Source organism: Macaca fascicularis, chromosome 8 (genome assembly GCF_037993035.2).
Source record: "Macaca fascicularis isolate 582-1 chromosome 8, T2T-MFA8v1.1".
In the NCBI taxonomy this organism is placed as follows: domain Eukaryota; kingdom Metazoa; phylum Chordata; class Mammalia; order Primates; family Cercopithecidae; genus Macaca; species Macaca fascicularis.
Window position 1 is genome coordinate 45582635 of NC_088382.1, and position 5951 is coordinate 45588585.

The 5951-nt window shown below is 41.4% G+C and overlaps 1 pseudogene; it reads right to left on the bottom strand.

Moving 5' to 3' along the window:
• Positions 1 to 4163: 4163 nt before the first annotated feature.
• LOC102143978 (pre-mRNA-splicing regulator WTAP-like) lies at positions 4164 to 5019 on the bottom strand (annotated as a pseudogene).
• Positions 5020 to 5951: the final 932 nt, after the last annotated feature.

Sequence of the window (5951 nt, forward strand, 5' to 3'; positions counted from 1 at the left end):
TCAGCATTCAGTATGCATATTGTCTCTCTTTAAAAAAAAAAAAAAAAAAAAAAAAACCCTTTTTATTTTAAAGTAACTTCAAATTTAGATAAAAGTTGCAAGAAAAGTCCTGAGAATGCCCATATATTCTTTATCCCAGATTTACCAATTTTTAGCATTTTGCTACATTTAATATTTTGCCCCCAACACACACACACAAATTAATATTTATTTTTTCTGAACCATTTGGGAGTAGAGATTGCTACATAATGTCCATTAACCTCTTCATACTTCAATGTATATTTCCTGAGAACAAATATATTCTCACAAACTGTTTCTTAATCTTCTGGCTTTTGAATATGTTACCTATACCCTCAAATGTGGGTGGCATCCGCCAATCCAGAGACTTTCTGTTTTATCTTCTCTAGAGGATAAACCTAATTTATTGATCATATGTTGATGAGAAACTGTTGCCCAGTGGTGTACAACTGGGGAGGAAGATCTAGATATTTCACTTTCACATACAGCTTTACCCAGTCCTCCTTATTTTAAACATTCCCTTAATCCCAAATTCCAGAGGTACCTAGTGCTGACAATTTTCCTTTTTTTCAAGATTCTTCAGTGTAATTTTAACTACTTGTGAGCTTCCTTTACTACAGTCTTGAGAATCCAGCTCCCTGAAATCTTCAAAGTCGGAACCACATGAACATCTGCTTTCTAGTTGTCAAAGTTTTTGCCTCCATTCCTATTCTCTTCACTATTGTTACATCTTTTTAAAAAGTATTGTTTTGGCCAGGAATGCTGACTCATGCCTGTCATCCCAGCATTCTGAGAGGCCGAGGTGGGAGGATCACTTGAAGCCAAGAGTTTAAGACCAGCCTGGGCAACATAATGAGACCCCATTTCTACAAAAAAATTAAAAATAAATAGCCAGGTATGGTGATGCACACCTGTAGTCCCACTACTTGGCAGACTGAGGGAGGAGGATCGCTCGAGCCCAGGAGTTCAAGGCTGCAGTGAGTTATGATTGCGCCGCAGTACCCTAGCCTCAGCAACAAAGTGAGACCTTGTCTCAAAAAACAACAGAAAAAAGCATATTCTTATTCTTGTTTTAGTAAAAGTTCAGAAGGGAACAAAATGGGATGCATGTGCTTAATCTACTGTATTAATCCCTTGTCTTGGTCTAACTGTATTTCTACCACTTTACCAAGTTCTTAGCAACTACCCACTCTCCCAGTCACGTAGGATAGAGGCTGAGCCTCTCTATGAGAAACAGAAGGGTCCGGAAAGAGGGCTTCTTCTGTCCTTTGGCATGTTAGAAAAGGAGTCAGGCCAAGACGGTGATCCTGGCAGAAGGCGTTAATTACTATATTTTCTTTTTTTCTTTTTTTTTTTTTTGAGATGGACTCTTGCTCTGTCACCCAGGCTGGAGTACAGTGACAAGATCTCAGCTCACTGCATCCTCCACCTCCCAGGTTCAAGTGATTCTCCTACCTCAGCCTCCCGAGTAGCTGGGATTACAGGTGCGTGCCACCACGCCCAGCTAATTTTTGTATTTTTAGTAGAGACGGGGTTTCACCATGTTGCCAGGATGGTCTTGATCTCTTGACCTCATGATCCGCCCACCTTGGCTTCCCGAAGTGCTGGGATTACAGGCGTGAGCCACCACGCCTGGCCAATTACTGTGTTTTCTTGATACTATGATGCACTTTGGGAGGATTTGTAAATTCATTGTGGTGGTCTTTTTTTCATTTTCTTCTTTTTTCTTTCTTTCCCCCCTCTCTCCCTCCTTTCCTTCTTTTTTTCTCAGAAAGCTGAACGTGTTAAATAAATGATGTATCTTAAAATTGTTAGATTCTTTAAATCTGATTTCCAATATCAGTAACTTCCCTCAAAGAATGTTATGTCACAACAAAATGACGGGGTGAATCCTATTCCCTACTTTAAAGAGAGAGAGAAAAATAAAAGAATGTTTAAGTATATAGCCAATGGTCCACAAGGCTAGCAACTGATCCATGATTAAAATAGCTCAAGGTCATAAAAGTAGTCAGGTATAAAAGCCCAGAAAGACATGATTATCAGCCATACACATTGACAAATCATCCTCATCCATGACTCTAGAAAGTTTATTATTATTATTATCATTATTATTATTATCTGAGACAGAGTCTTGGTCTGTCACCCAGGCTGGAGTACAGTGGCGCCATCTCGGCTCACTGCAACCTCCGCCTCCCGGGTTCAAGCAATTCTGCTGCCTCAGCCTCCTGAGTAGCTGGGATTACAGGCGCCTACCACCATGCCCAGCTAATTTTTGTATTTTTAGTAGAGACGGGGTTTCACCATCTTGGCCAGGCTGGTCTCGAACTCCTGACCTCATGATCCAGCTGCCTTGGCCTCCCAAAGTACTGAGATTACAGGCGTGAGCCACTGCACCCGGCCTAGAAAATTTTTTGAAAGGCAGACCCAAGCATGCACTTTTAAATTTAATGTAATTTAACTTGCAGGAAAAATCCTAGAAATGCAGAGAATTTAACAAACATCTATTGAACCTCCATCCAGAATTAATATTTATTTTTTAAATTCAATAGGCAGATTTTAACAAGATATCCTTAATAGGGAAAATTCATCAAAAACATAACATTGAGTGAAATAAGTAAGTCGCAGGAAAAAAAAAAAAACCATTACAACAAGATCCATTTATACAAAGTTCAAAACAGGCAGAGTTGAACAGTGTATTGTTTAGGGAAATACATGTTGGGGATCAAGACCAGGAAGAGAAGCAAAGGAATGGTTATCACAAAAGTCAGGAGCGGAGGGGGAAGGAAGGGATGATTTGGGGCAGAGAGAGGGGGATACTACTCTATTTCGTAGCCTGATGGATGGAACATGGGTGTTTATATTATTGTTATCCCCAAAAATGAACATATATATTTTTAAATACTCATGTGTTTGTTACATTTTATAGTTTAAAAAAAATCACTTGAATAAATCTAAAATCCTACACCATAGTCCAAAAAAAGCCAAACCAGAATAGCCTTATCCACCAGATATGGGGTCGTAAAGAGGTGAATCAGGTGATGGAGGCTCCATTTGGAGAAGATTTTCTCTGTGCGGTCTGATTTTCTCTGTGCAGTCAGCTAGGGTCAAGGCCAGAAACCATGCAGAGCCCACAGAACTGCCCTTTTCTTGGAAGTAAGGCAAACAAGGAGAGTTGGGGGAACTTAGCCCATACAATGTGAGAAACCCTCTTTGATCTTCAGGTACCTGCATCTTTCACTGTGCCACATGAGATCATAACGACAGAAATCATACCTATTGGGCCAGGTGTGGTGGCTCAGGCCTGTAATCCCAGCTACTCTGGAGGCTGAGGCAGGAGAATCGCTTAAACCCGGGAGGTGGAGGTTTCGGTCAGCCCAGATGGAGCCACTGCACTCCAGCCTGGGTGACAGAGTAAGACTCCATCTCAAAAGGAAAAAAAAAAAAAAGACTTAATACCTATTAACCCCTTGTCATATTTGTTGTAAAAATTTTTTGTGTGTGTTTGTTTATTTCAAGGCACATTTAATTTAATATCAAGAGTGCAATACAAAAGGGCCAAATACAATGAAGGAACACATTCCCCCATTAACACCAACGACAATGCTCTTTTAAACATGTGCCTGTTGAATGGAATGGGGATTTCATAAAATTCACTAAAAAAATAATGCAGTGAGTCTCATCACAGCTAATATCCTTATACAATCTAGTTGTGACATGAATGTTTATAATGCTTCAAACAGTTTCAACCTGAAGTTTCATACCACACCTTCATGTTTGTACAGTCCTCAGTAAGATAATCTACAGTTTTTGCAACCATTCAAAGAACAAACCATTGAATAAAATCACATTGATTAAGGCTCAAGCAAGTAATATAGAGCCCCAAACTAAATGGTTAAATATATGCGCTCCTTATACTGACATCTATTATTTGATTCTCTCGTGACTATTAAAAGTTGGTTCTCAGCAAATAAACCCTTTAAGGGCAAAATTCACCTCATTTGAGTTTTGACCGAGAAGTTCAACAGCAATAATGAAGTCCAGTCTTATTGGCAAAACTGATACACAGTGTCTCTAAGTCACTATGCTCAAGGTTAAGAGCGATGCATATTCCATTTTTACATTTGACTGGAATTTTACATGTTCAATTCATGATTTAAAATCTCTAGGTTTTCATTCCTTCAAACAGTCTGAAGACACAGTGTGCCACAGACTTAAGACTTCTGTTTCTCCCTCTATATTCTTCAAACAGAAGCATTTCTCAAGTGTCTACATGTTCTAGAAGGGGAATTTTTCAGAGGTGGCCACTTCTTCGGAATAGTCTGACGCCATCAGGCCTCTATCAGGCGTAAAATTCCAGGCACTCAGTTCATTTTGGGCTTGTTCCAGTTTATCTTTAGTCTATTCCAGTTCACCTTTCATTTTTAGGAAAACCAAGTTTGATCGCTGGGTCTACCATTGTTGATCTCAGCTGGGCAAGGCTCAGCTGCTGGACTTGCTTGAGGTACTGGATTTGAGTAGTACACTCTTGCATCTGTTGTTCCTTGGTTGTTAGTCGCATTACCAGGATGTTTTCCCCGCGTGCAGACCCTGCTGTTGTTGCTTTAGTTTTTCTTCAGACTCTGTTAGGCTAGTTACATCATTAGAGTTAAGCTCTGTGTACTTGCCCTCCAAAGCTTGTACATATGCTTCATATTGTTTCCATCTTAGAATTAACTCATCTCTTGCCATAACTTTGAAGTCTGTTTCACTCAGTCGAACTTTCTTGGGAAGAGGTTCTTCTTGAATCATTGGTCATCTTGAATCAGAAGAGTCGCCTTTCAGGCGTGGTCGCAGTCACTCGCCCGCCGCAGGGTCCCGCCAAGAGAGGAAAGGTGAAGGGAGGGAGGCCGCCGGCTTAGCCCGATCGGGGCCTGGAGGAGCACTGGAGCAGCTGCTCCCGAGTAACACGCCCCGTCCTTTCCCAGGAGCCTGGCGCGAGCTCCGCGGGCGCGGGAGCTCAGCAAGCACGGTAAGGGAAGCGCTGTGTGTTTGTTGGTTTGTTTGTTTGTTTTTTTGTTTTAAATAAAAGAGGAAACTCTTTAAAGTTGGACTCAGGCTTTTTGAGGCCTTCCCCTGTCACTTAGGCTGGACTACAGTGGTGTGATCATAGCTAGCTGCAGCTCACCCCCGGGCTCAAGGGATCCTCCTGCCTCAGCCTCTGGAGTAGCTGGAACCAGAGGTGTACACCACCACACCTAGCTAATTTTTAAAGTTTTTGTTTGTTTGTTTTTTGTTTTTTATTGAGACAGCGTCTCGCTCTGTCGCCCAGGTTGGAGTGCAATGGTGCGATCTCAGCTCACCACAAACTCCGCCTCCTGGTTTCAAGCGATTCTCCTGCCTCAGCCTCCCAAGTAGCTGTGATTACGTGACGCCCGCCACCAGACTTGGCTAATTTTTGTATTTTTAGTAGAGATGGGGGTTTCACAATGTCGGCCAGGCTGGTCGAAAACTCCTGACGTCGTGATCCCCCCCAACCCCGCACCTCGACCTCCCAAAGTGCTGGGATTACAGGCATGAGCCACCGTGCCGGGCCAATTTTTAAAGTTTTACAGAGACAGGGTCTTGCTATGTTTCCCAGACTGGTCTCAAACTCCTGGACTCAAGCAATCCTCCCCCTCAGCCTCCCTAAATGCTGGGAATACAGATGTGAGCCTCCACACCTGGCCCCCATAGACTTATATTATAAATCCTTTTTATTTTGTAATTACTTCAAACATGTGGGAAAGTTACAAGAATAATTTAGAGAAAATTTTGTGTATCTTTTATCCAAAGATTTTTTTGAAGTTTATCTGTTTGTCATAATTCTCTCTGTGTATACGTGTGTGTGTATGTATATTATATTTGGTTACATGTTTTATATTGTTTTATGTACATATATACACATAAGTTTATGT